The sequence below is a fragment of the Chiloscyllium plagiosum genome, chromosome 4 (genome assembly GCF_004010195.1).
Source record: "Chiloscyllium plagiosum isolate BGI_BamShark_2017 chromosome 4, ASM401019v2, whole genome shotgun sequence".
Classification (NCBI taxonomy): Eukaryota; Metazoa; Chordata; class Chondrichthyes; order Orectolobiformes; family Hemiscylliidae; genus Chiloscyllium; species Chiloscyllium plagiosum.
The window spans coordinates 125,612,822-125,626,113 of record NC_057713.1 but is presented as its reverse complement, the minus strand read 5'-3'; the positions used below and the strand labels follow the sequence as shown (position 1 = coordinate 125,626,113).

At 40.8% G+C, this 13,292-nt stretch overlaps 1 protein-coding gene across 6 annotated transcripts in view; it reads left to right on the top strand.

Moving 5' to 3' along the window:
- The window catches only part of LOC122549394 (hepatocyte nuclear factor 4-gamma-like), a 135,819-nt gene that overhangs the window by 67,207 nt on the left and 55,320 nt on the right, over positions 1 to 13,292 (top strand). Inside the window, exon 1 of one of the 6 annotated variants that reach the window (XM_043689145.1) lies at positions 2,002 to 2,077. The exons of the other annotated variants lie outside the window; for them this stretch is intronic. The gene's annotated coding sequence lies outside the window, so the exon portion shown is untranslated. Of the gene's footprint in view, positions 1 to 2,001; positions 2,078 to 13,292 lie in introns of those variants that run through there. 6 annotated transcript variants of the gene reach the window in all.

Here is a 13,292-nt window from a genome sequence, read left to right as displayed (position 1 = left end):
TCACCTTAACCTCCTTCCACCTATTGCATTTCCAACGCCCCTCCCCCAAGTCCCTCCTCCCTACCTTTTATCTTAGCCTGCTTGGCACACTTTCCTCATTCCTGAAGAAGGGCTCATGCCCGAAACATCGATTCTCCTGCTCCTTGGATGCTGCCTGACCTGCTGTGCTTTTCCAGCAACACATTTTCAGCTCTGCTCTTCTCTCTAGCCTAGCTGCTCTTCTGTTTCTGGGCTGTACTGACTCAAACCCCACACATATTCTAAGTTGGAGACGTTCCTCACTCTTTTGGCACAACATTGATCTTTTAATACACTCCGAAATCTGATTTCCTTTATTCACTGACACCAAACTGTGCTGCCATTGTATCAGTTTATTATCCATAGGGACCGGCAAATCTTCATTTCTCCAGTTATTTATTTCCTATTCCATTAAATAATAGGCTCCTTTGGATTTTTTTGAAGCAATTTCCATTTTCTTACATTGGGTTTCATGTGACTTGTCTGCCTCATGCCCTATTTCATAGTCTCCCAAAGCCTATTAACTGGAAATACTGTTCAGTCATTTTCCTTTAATCTATCAGTGTTTTTGGCATTCAGATTACTGTTTCGATCCCAGGATAAACTATCTATAAATCCCATTGTGCTAAAACAGGCATGTCTTCTTTTTTGTTTCTAACTGCTTTTAAGACAGAACTGAGGAGTGGACAAAATCAGTTCCAAGATACGTGCTTTAAGAAATGTGTGTTTTCACCAAACATTTAATGATTTTAATTACAGTAATCTGAAATTCACAAGATTATTTTAGTTGAAAAATGCTCATTTGCCTATTTAATTTTATCCTTCAAGAGTAAGAAATTTACCATCATTTCAATGGGAACTTTTATTTATAAAATATGCACGCACTATATTGGTAATGTGTAGGTGCTTTCTAAGTGATTCTTGTCACTCAGGTTCTGAGGAAGGGTCACCGGACCAGATACGTTAACTTTGATTTCTCTTCACAGATGCTGCCAGACCTGCTGAGCTTTTCCAGCAGCTTCTGTGTTTGTTTCCTCTTTGAGAGTTCAGCTACCTCCCATGTAGGACTGATATGGTAGCAGCAGGTATAGGGCAAACCTCTCACCCAGAAAATACACCTTGTTTATTGTGTAGCTAAATAAGTGACAAAACAAGGGACAAATATTGTGCCAGAAACACTTTTACAAGGATTTTGTGGCTAAGCAGAGGGAACCGGAACCAAACAACTTTTACCTCACTCAGCTAATTTACCAAAGATGTTTCTCTACACACGAAGGAATAAAGTGATCAGGCCTCGATGACTAACTGTTTATGAAACCCTAATCCATTTTATCTTTATTGTCTAAGCATGTTACTTATTTGATGATAAGCAAAAGCAAATGTCAAGATCTTCTGATAGAAGTTAATGAACTTATCTAAAAACTGACTGTCGTTATCAAGTAAAATAAGAGTACTTAAATTGCTAACTAATTTGTGAGTTACCTTGACTTTATAGTACTTAAAAAAAAATCATTTTGATGCTTACCCAGATTTGTAAATTAAGTGCCAGATTATTAAAATTTTCACCGCTAACATTTATAAAGTGCTTATCATTAAAAAAATGTTAATTCAAACTCTGTCTGGAAGTAGTAATTGAATTACAGTTAACACCAAGAAAACATACAAAAAACAATTGCCTCATCAACTTCATGCAGCTAATAGATTAAATGTGTGCAAAACATTATTGAATTAATTTAAATTATAGTGTGCCAATCATTTTTTAGTTAGGAGCAGTCTTGCTTCTCAGTCAGGTGTGGGTTTGAGAAATTTTCAGCACACAGTCCTATGTTGTACTGCGAAAGTGCTGTTCCCAGGGTCTCTGGCTAATGTTTGTCCCTTAATCAACATAACCAAATCAGATCAATGGGCCACAGCTGCATTGTCGTTGTGGAAGTTTGCAGTGCACATGTTTGCTGTCTCATTTTCTACAGTACATCGGTGACTACACATCAAAATGCTTCAATGATTGCAACATGCTTTGTTACATCTTGAGGTGATGAAAGGTGAAATATAAATGCAGGTATATTTTTCTTTAACTTTTTAAAAATAATACTCAGTACATACTGATGCAATGTATCTACTCACTGAAGCATCTATATCTGGAGACTGTAGGACCTATCTTTTCAGCTTTATTTCTTATTTTCCCAAATTATACTATGGATATCTGTAATGTAGTGTAACCTTTTTCTTTGTTTTCTCTTTTTTTTGTAGTTCATACCTAAGATGGTGTTCGGTTCTGGTCTCCTAGCTATAGGATGTTGTTAAACTTGAAAGGGCTCAGAAAAGCTTTACAAAGATGTTTCCAGGATTGGGAGGTTTGAGCTGTAGGGAGAGGCTGAAATGGTTGGGGATATTTTCTTTTGAATGTTGGATGCTGAGGGTTGACCTTTCAGAGGCTTATACATTCATGAGGGAATTGGATAAGGTGAATTTCTGGGGTCTTTTCCCCACGGTAGGGAAGTCCAAAACATAGGTTTACAATGAGAATGGAAAGATTTAAACAGGACCTAAAGGGCAGCTTTTTCATGCAAAAGGTGCTGCGTGTATGGAATGAAGTGGTGGAGGCTGAGACAATTGCAAAATTTACAAAGCATTTAGTTGGGTACATGAATAGGCAGGGCTTGGAGGGATATGGGCCAAATCATGGCAAATGGGACTAGATTAATTTAAAATATCTGGTCGGGGGCATGGATGAGTTGGACCGAAGAGTCTGTTTCCATGCTGTACAGCTGTATGACTCAATGACTCTATGATGCTGTGTGTTAGTGATGCTGTACATATTTCACTATACTCCTGTTCTTTTGTAATTTGAGTACACATGACAATAAACAGAGATCTAATTCTATTTCTAATCCAAGAAAGTGTTTGGTGTCCGCATACAACAAGGAAGAGAATCAAAGTTAGTCATTTGAAATGAAGTACTTATTATAAGAGGTGCAGGAAGATATGATGTGACCTCAGACCAAAGCTTAAAGAGGGGACCTTCCAATATTTTAGAGTAATGTGGCAAGATATCAGTAAGACTGCCAGAACAACAACATAATCATTTTTAGGGATTTATGCTGTTTCACTGGTTCATCCAATTTCTTTCTTCTGAATTCCCACACCAAGTCCAGGCACAGAAACCTATTCACCTTGAGGTTGCAAAATGTGTGAAACAAAGTGGATATGATGTATATGTTTTATGGTCGACCAGTTAGTTGCTAATTGTCATTCATGGTAGAAGAGTAAGGAAAAACAAGGTGCATTTTTCCAGGAATAATGAAACTATTGCAGTAATTTACTATTTATGAAAACATCATAACAATTTTACTAGCTTTGTGCTCCTGGTATTGTATGTCCATTCTTATGGATAAGAATGTACAAATAATATGGAGAAATAGCAGTGACACCTTTGGAGAAAATGCATTCCAACGTGTAAATGATGGAGCCATTTGTAGCTCAGTTGCATTTTTGAAGTGTGATATTGTTTTGACACTCTTGTGAAAAACTTATTTAGCATTTTTTTTCTTTGTAAATGTAAAATTGCAAGAGATCGATCAGATTAGAACAATTATTTTTAATCAACCTGTTCACTCTATGACTCTGCAACAGATGGGACTTGAACCTGGACTTTGTGTCTCAGAGGTAGAGACGTGACCACTTCTGGGACATTACATTATAACTTTCACACATGGTGGCTGATGAGAAAAAATGGGAATGATAGTAATGTTGCAATGATGATGGGTGGCTCTTCAAAGATGAGAAAACGTTTACTGAACAGACTTGCATGAATTGTGTTCTCTTTCATTTACTTTGGGAACCCACAATTAAAAATATTTGTCATTTTCACTTATCGAACAACAGTAATATTTTTGCTCAAAATTTCTTTGGGCTATCCCGCAGTGTAACATTTTTGTATGTGTTTTGTTTCAAATTTTCTGACTCTGATATCCAGTTACCTTATGGAACTTGAAACATTTCAGATTTTTTTTTCCTTTTGCTGTTGCTTCCAGTAAACAAGAGCAGCTCACAGATTTATTATTTAAATAGAAAGCATTGGGGTTGTTATTGGAAAATTTATGTTTTTATTCTTTGTTCAGGCATCCAATATAAAAGTTGGAAATTTGGCTTTATTTGCCCACTTTGCATCTCAATGGTAAATTAATTTATAATTAGGTTTATATGGAACGACGGTACTATATACATATAAAGCTGAATAATAATGTTAACAAATGATATTTTGAGAGATTTTTCTCTTATTCTTCTGAGGTACTTTTTTTGTTAAAATTTGGACTCGTCTCACCTTATTGCTGATATGTGACTCCTTTCCCCAGTTCTGAACTGGTGGGGCTATGTCAGCAGGCAATTTGCCCAGACTGTTGTCAAGATTGAACCCAATCTGACATCCTTAACCAACACTTAGGAGGATTTTAGTCATAAAAAGTTAATGCTGCCTTCAGCAAATATTAGTTAATTAGTCATGATTTGGAGATGTCGGTATTGGACTGGGGTGGACAAAGTTAAAAATCACATAACACCAGGTTATAGTCCAACAGGTTTATTTGGAAGCACTAGCTTTCGGAGTGTTGCTCCTTCATTTGGTGGTTGTGGAGTATAAGATCATAAGAAACAGAATTTATAGCAAAAGTTTACAGTGTGATGTAACTGAAATTATATATTGAAAAAACCTGGATTGTTTGTTAAGTAAAAGATGAGAGACTTAACAAACAATCCAAGTTGTTCTCCATATATAATGTCAGTTGCCTCACACTGCAAACTTTTCCTATAAATTCTGTATGTTATGATCTTCTACTCCACAACCACCTGATGAAGGAGCGGCGCTCCGAAAGCTAGTGCTTCCAAATAAACCTGTTGGACTATAGCCTGGTGTTGTGTGATTTTTAATCTGTTTAATTAGTGGCAATCATTATAAGTAGCACAACTAGTTGTGATATTGTTTTCTGCATTAAACCTGAAAAGAATCGGTTGCTCATAGCTCCAAGTACATCCACCGATTCTGTTCAATGGATCTCTTTGACATCTAAAACAAATATAGCCATTTTTTGACGAGTACCTTTTTGAAAATATCAACATTTTCCTGATTCTATTTTAAATAACAGGTGAAGCGTCCACCTACTAGTTAAAATTCTTCTCTGAGAGATTTGTGGTTATGTGTTTACTTTATAAAGATAGCCTCTCCATATGACATCCCAAAATTAATAAATAATAAGTGGCTAATTAGTCAATCCTAGTGTATGTGTAATATTGTTAACCATTTCTTCAAGTGACACCAATAATTCAGAAATCATGGATACATGAAGATACACAGATATAAACTGGGAGGTGCTTGGAATGTTTGTCTGAAGTTTGAAAGTTCTTGCTCCTATACATAACCTGAGAGGCAATCAACAAGTCTGCTCTCTGCTTAAATATGCTATTCTTACAAATTGTTTTAATTTTCTTCTTTCACACATTCATTAATAGTAATCACATATTCACTGTGGTAAGACACTAAAGAGGGACACTTTAATTCACTTGGTTTCATACTGAGTAATCTCCTGTTTGTTGCTGACACTGAGGCCTGCATGTGAGTCATCTTAGTAAAGTTTTATATTATTCAATATCATTGCAGAGAATTGAGTGGGAGGATCAAATCTGACTTACTCCATATATTTAAAGATCAAACTCTGTCGTTTGATGTGTTCTGAAATGGGTTTGTTCCTTTGACTTAACTAGCCAAATGTGTTGTTCACTGTGAAACAGGCAATTTATTTGTATGGATTTTGAAAGCGATGCCTATTAATTTCCTGTTAGTAGTTTTAGGATTGTGGGATTGAGTGGTAATGTCCATGGGACCAGTAACTCAGAGCTCCAGGCTACATCCCTGGGGATATTGTTCAAACTGGAACTGGTGGAATCAAAATTCGGTTCATTAAAATCTTCAATTAAAAGCTAGTCTCAGAAGTAGTCATTGATTGTCAAGCTATTGTTGATTATCATTCATTTCACTAACTAATGCCCTTAAGGGAAGGAAATCTGCCTTCCATACCTGATCTGGCCAGCATCTGATTCAGACCTGCAGCAATGTGCTTGACCATTGAATGCATACCCTCTGAAATAATTTTGTAAGTTCTCAGTTGGAGGGCAATTAGGGATGTGCAGTAAACATTGGCCTTGCTAATAATGCCCACCTTACATCAAAGAATTGAAACCATTCTATTTAATCATTGACAAATGTATGAATTACTTTCCGTCATAAACTGCTGCTCTGTGTGCTAGATCTTCTGATATGAAAAGGTTTTTGCTTTGCCATAGCATGATGTTAACATGGTGCTGTTTTTCAAATGGCAGGCAATCGAGTTTACTTGCGATAACTTTGTAACCATTAAATATTGTCAGAGGAAATAAATGTAATCAGAATAACTGGTGACATTGAGGTGAAATTCATTACTCAAAGACTAGACAGACTACATAAAGGACCGAATGTGGACCTGCTGAAAGGTACTGCTATACTATTTGTATAACCCACTTAAACTAATGAGGACAGAAGGAAAGACGCAGCCTGCAAGCAATAAACCTTATACAGGCTTGTGGTGTTAGTATTTGTACATCTAGACCAGGAAGCCCAGGTTTGAGTTTGTGCCTGCCCTGGTATATATTGTAAAGTGTTTGATCAGCCAGGTTTGCAGTGTTCCTTCATTGGAACAACCTGGTAGATCATCAGCCGACAGACTGAATGCTTGAGTAAAATGTAAGGGAAAGTCATATCTGCAGAGTTTGAAGGTACAGCTCAAATCAACAGGTTTGTACAGAAACAGGAAAGGTGCAACATTTCAAATTGCTTTCTGAGCATACCCACCGATAAAGAACTGAAAGAGCTCCTGATGGTGTAAGTTCTTTTCCTTTCACAATCTGGTTGGGGCAGAATTTGATTGGGTGCACAAGAGAACTCCTTCCAGTTGGCTTGCTGGTTTCCCAGGCCCCTGACCCATCTTCCTGAAGGCAGATCAGAGGCTGGAAGGCGATCCACTAGTGAGCTCATTGATTGGTTTTTTTTAGATCAAATCGTCATGGAGGATTTGCTGGGTAGGTGGCTGAAAGGGTTGTCAGGATAAGTTGGGGGCCAAGAGACTAGCTGGCTGGGCTTTCCAGTATTTTGGAAATAAGAGGAGATTGAGAGCAATGGAGTTGGATCAGTGTCTGTGATAGTAGAAGATCAGAGAGGCCAAGTTGGGGGAAAGGAGAAGAAGGAAGATGAGAAATATTTGTGAGGTGTGGGTGATCACAGCATGTGGTGCAGGGGGCAAACTGCTGGTCGATGGTGGGATTCGGTGAAAGAAGTCTTGAAGATGAAGAGAAGGGCCCTTACTTTCAGCATTCCATAATCCTCTCCTCCCATTAGAAATCAGGTTCCTGAGGTTGGCGCTTATGCCCGAAACGTCGATTCTCCTGTTCCCTGGATGCTGCCTGACCTGCTGCGCTTTTCCAGCAACACATTTTCAGCTAAGGTTAAATTCAAAATGATAGCTAATTATAATACATTAGCTTTATTATTACATTTAGATTATCAATCCTCCTGCAAGCACTTTGTTTGTCCACACACTGCGCCAGGATGAACTCATCTGCCTGGCTATATCCTTGTTTCCTTGGGTATCCTCCACTTGGGGGGACAAGCCATCTTCTCTTTCATCTGGGTGGTCAATCCTGGCTGTAAGGGCCACTTTCTGATAGACACTAATGCTGATCTGTTGCGTCTGAGGATTCTGTAGTCACTGATGACCAAGTACCATTAAAGATGAAGGACTCATCACAAAGCTAGATTTATCCTCTTCGCAGAATCTCCAACCAACACAATACACCAGGTACATTGACGACATTTTCTTCCTCTGGATTCATGGTGAAGAGTCACTGAAACAACTACACAGTAATATCAACAAGTTTCATCCCATCATCAAACTCACCATGGACTACTCTCTTCTATCTGTCTCATTCTTAGATACATGCATTTCCATCAAGGATGGACACCTCAGCACCTCACTATACTGCAAACCCACAGATAACCTCACAATGCTTCACTTCTTCAGCTTCCACCCGAAACATATTAAAACAGCAATCAAACAACAAGCAGACAAGCCCCATGAATGCACAGGATCTGTTCGGATGAGGAGGAATGTGACAGACACCTGAAGGTGCACAAGGATGCCCTCATAAGAACAGGGTACGATGCTTAACTTATCGACTGCCAGTTCCGATGTGCCACAGTGAGAAACCGTAATGACCTCCTCAGGAGACAGACACGAGCTGCAACTGACAGGGTACTCTTTGTTGTCCAGTACTTTGCAGGAGCCAAAAAATTACTCCATGTTCTTTGCGACCTGCAACACAGTATTAACGAGGATAAGCACCTCACCAAGGCCTTTCCCACACCTCCACTGCTCACCTTTAAACAACCACCAAACCTCAAGCAGATCATTGTTCGTAGCAAACTGCCTGGCTGACAACACCGTACAACGCTGTTATGGTAGACGCTGCAAGATGTGTCAGAGTGTAGACATGGACACCACCATTACACGTGGGTACACCTCCCAACATGTACGTGGCAGGTACTAATGCGACTCAGCCAACGATGTCTATCTCATACGCTGCAGGCAAGGATGCCCTGACGCATGGTACATTGGTGAGACCGAGCAGAGGCTACGGCAATGGATGAATGGACACCACACAACAATCAACGGACAGGAGTGTTCCCTCCCAATCGGACAACACTTCAGGGGTCTCGGACATTCAACCTCTGATCTTCGGATGACTGTCCTCGGGGCAGGCAGCAACAAAAAGTGGCTGAGCAAAGGCTGATAGCCAAGTTCTGTACCCATGGGGATGGCCTCAACAGGGACCTTGGGTACATGTCACACTACTTGTGACCCTATTGCACTATATAGGGTCACAAGTAGACACTCCTTCACACAGACACTCCTACAGACACACACACACACACACACCTCTCTCCCATATACTCACACATACGCTCCCACACTCACACCCACATGCACGCTCTCACAGACTTATATTCCTTTATACTCACACTCACACACATATACATTCTCTCACAGATACTCATAACCCATATAAATTTGTGGGGTGAATTTGTACCTGCAGAATTACATTTTATTTTGCTCAAAAACTGCATGAATCCATGTAAGATTCTGCAAATCAGTTTTTTAGATTGGAATCAGTCCGATCATTGGGGCACAGACAGTCTCACACAGGGCACCTCACACCTTAATGCACTGTCTTTGCCAGCATGACGCCAATTGTTAAAGTTCACTTGACAATGTAACTTTAAAAAAATTCTGCGATTTAAACTGAAACCAACATGTTCATTCTAAAAGATGAGAGACTTAACAAACAATCCAGGTCTTTTTCAATGTATAATTTCAGTTACATCACACTGTAAAGCTTTACTATAAATTCTGTGTCTTATGATCGTATACTCCACAACCACCTGATGAAGGAGCAGCACTCCGAAAGCTAGTGCTTCCAAATAAATCTGTTGTTATGTGACATTTAACTTTTGTACACCCCAGTCCAACATCGGCATCTGCAAATCAGATTTCTCTTCATTGTGGATTCAGACACAATAATCAGGGCTAGACAGAAAAGTTACAGTACCAGGTCAAAAACTTAAAGATACACAACAATGGCTTCCAAAGAATGCTAAAACTCATCCATTTCTGTTAGACTGAGGTCAGAAAATCCAAAGGGCTTTTTTAGACTGCTGAAATGCTGGTTAATGGCCTCAAATTTACACTCTCTTTACTACCACTGTTGGCAGCTCATTCCACACATCCACCACTCTGTGTAAAGTCAGACACATTAGGGACATTTGAGCGACTCTTGCATAGGCACGTGGATGATAGTACAATGAAGGGTATGTAAGTTAGTTTGATCTTAGACCAGGATAAAAGGTTACCACAACATCGAGGGCCGAAGGGCCAATACTGTGCTGTACTGTTCTATGTTCAACTTGTATGTTTCTCCATGTATGAGCTGTTCTTACCATTTTTTTAGATGGTTGTGGTCATGGGTTTGGAAGGTGCAGTCGAAGGAGTCTTGGTGAATTTCTGCAGTATATCTTGTAGATGATACACACTTGTAGATGGTACCACATCCCCAAGCATCTACTCTCTCCATCACCCACTCAGCAGCAACAGTGTGTACTATTTATAAATGAACTGCAGAAAATACCTCAGACAGCACCTTCCAAACTCATCACCGCTTCCATCTAGAAACATAAGGGCAGCAGATATGTGGGAATACCATCACCTGCAAATTCCCCACCAAGCCACTCGCCATCCTGCTGTGGAAGTAATTTACCATTCCTGCACTCTTGCTGGGTAAAATTCCTGGGAATTACCTCCCTCATGGCATTATGGGTCAGTCCAGAACACGCGGACTACAGTGATTCAAAAAGACAGCTCACCACCACCTTCTCAAGGAGAATAAGGGACAAGCTATTGACATTCTGGTCAGTCGGTCACGGCCATGTCACACAAGTGCATAATAAAAGGAAACACTGCATTTCCTGAGTATTGGTGGTGAAGGGAATGAAAGTTTGTGGATGTTGGAATTAGAATTAGGTTTTTGTTTTCATGTGAACTCAAGTATAGGAGCGCAATATCACTATTCTCTGGCACCATCTTAGGTACAAAAAACCTGGATTAAAAAAAAAGACATCTTAGATATAAAAAACAGATTTTTGAAAAAAGCAGAAATATGAAAACAAAAGAGCTCAGAAGAAAAAGGGCAGCATCAGATCGAAAGTCCATAAGATTAGCCTCGAGGTCTCAAACAAACAGGCTGCTTTCTCATGGATGGTGTCAAGCTCCCTGTATGTTGTTAGAATTGTCAGTAAAGGTCAGTGGGAGTATTTCATCACACTCTTGACTTAATGGAAAGGCTTTGGGGCACTGGGAGATGAGTTACTTGCTGTGGGATTCCTAGCTTCTGATCTGCTCTTGTAGCCACAATGTTTATTTGGCTAATCTAGTTCAATTTCTGGATAATGGTAATCCCTAACATGTTGATAATGGAGGATTTAGTGATGTTAATGCCATTGAATGTCAAGGGGGAAATGGTTCGGTGCTGTGTTGTTGGAGGTTGTCAGTGCCCGGCATTTTGTATCATGAACGTTACATGCCACTTGTTGGCCCGCAGCCCAGACACTGTCCAGATCTTGCTGTACTTAGACTTGGATGGCTTCAGCGTCTAAGAAGCTACAAATAATCACCAATATCTCCACTTCTGATCTTATGATTCAGAGAAGATGGATATTATTGGGCTGAGGACATAACGCCAAGGGACTCCTGCAGAGATCTCCTGGAACTGAGGTGACTGACCTCCAACAACCACAACCATCTTCCTGTGTGCCAGGTTTGACTCGAGCCAGTGGAGTGTTTGCCACTGATTCCCATTGATTCCAGTTTTGCCAGCGATTCTTGATGCCACGTTTGGTCAAACATGACCTTCATGTCAAGGGCTGTCACTCTCACCTCATCCTCATGTCTGGAATTCAGCTCTTTAGTCCCTGTCTGAACCAAAACTATAATGAGGTCAGGAGCTGAGTGGCCCTGGCGAAACTCAAACTGGGCATCACTGAGCAGGTTATTGCTGAACTGGTGCTGCTTGTTTGGACTGATGATGACACCTTCCATCACTTTACTGATGATTGCGAGTAGACTGATGGGAGAGTAATTGGTTGGATTAGATTAGTCTTTCTTTATGTACACAATGCATACATGGGCAATTTTCCTCATGTCGTGCAGATGCCAAAGTTGTAACTGTACTGGAACAGCTTGGCTAGGGGACTGGCAAGTTCTGGAGCACAGGTCTTAAGTATTATTGCTGAAATGTTGTCAGGGTCTGTAGCCTTTGCAGTGTCAAGTGCCTCCAACCGTTTCTTGCTATTGTATGGAGTGAAGCGAATTGGGCTGAAGTCTGGCATTTTATGATGCTGGGCCACTGGAGGAGAGCAAGAAGGATCATCCACTTGGCACTTCTGGCCAAAGATTGTTGTCAACGCTTCAACCTTGTTTTGTGCACCGAAATCCTGGATTCTCCAGTGAGTCGTTTACATTTCTCATTGTCTGTGACTAGATGCAGCAAGACGGCAAAGCGTAAGATCTGATCTGTGAGGGAAGGACTCACTCAGTTCTGTCTATCACTTGCTGCTTATGCTATTTGACACAGAAGTAGTCCTGTTGTGTATAGTATCACCTCAGGTTGGTACACTCAGGCCATATTTTCCAAAGTATGGAAATCTTGCTGTCCGGCCACTTCCTTCAAAAGCTGGGAGCTCCAAATTTCTGAGCGGACATTTTGATGAGGGCTCCATCAGAAGTACAGAGCAGTGCTCCCACTCTGACAGTTCTCTTGTAGAGCATGTTGGGTCTTTTTAAATGTTGTAATTGTACCAGCCTCCACCACTTCCTCTGGCAGTGCATTCCACACACGTACCACCCTCTGCATGAGAAAGTAACCCCTTAGGTCCCTTTTAAATCTTTTCCCTCTCATCCTAAACCGATGCCCTTTAGTTCTGGACTCCCCACCCTAGGGAAAAGACCTTGACTGTTCACCCTATCCATGTCCCTCATGATTTTGTTAACCTTTATAAGATCTTCCCCTCAGCCTCCGATGCTCCAGGGAGAAAGATCCCAGCCTATCTGGCCTCTCCTTATAACTCTCCTTATACCGTGGGCGGCCCGGTAGCACAGTCGTTAGCACTGCTGCCTCACAGCGCCAGAGACCTGGGTTCAATTCCCGCGTCAGGCAACTGTCTGTGTGGAGTTTGCACATTCTCCCTGTGTCTGCGTGGGTTTCCTCCGGGTGCTCCGGTTTCCTCCCACAATCCAAAAATGTGCAGGTTAGGTGAATTGGCCAAGTTAAATTGCCCGTAGTGTTAGGTGAAGGGGTAAATGTAGGAGAATGGGTCTGGGTAGGTTACGCTTCGGCGTGTCGGTGTGGACTTGTTGGGCCGAAGGCCCTGTTTTCTAATCTAACTCAAGCCTTCCACCGCTGGCAAAATCCTGGTAAATCATTTCCTGAACCCTTTCAAGTTTTACAACAGCTTTCCGATAGCAGGGAGAGCAGAATTGGTCCAACAGGGAGGAAAGTAAGGGTGGTCACATCCAGCGGCAGGAGTGTTGGGTGCAGTCAGACCTGATTTGTGCGAGATGGTAGACAGGGAGGTGGATGGT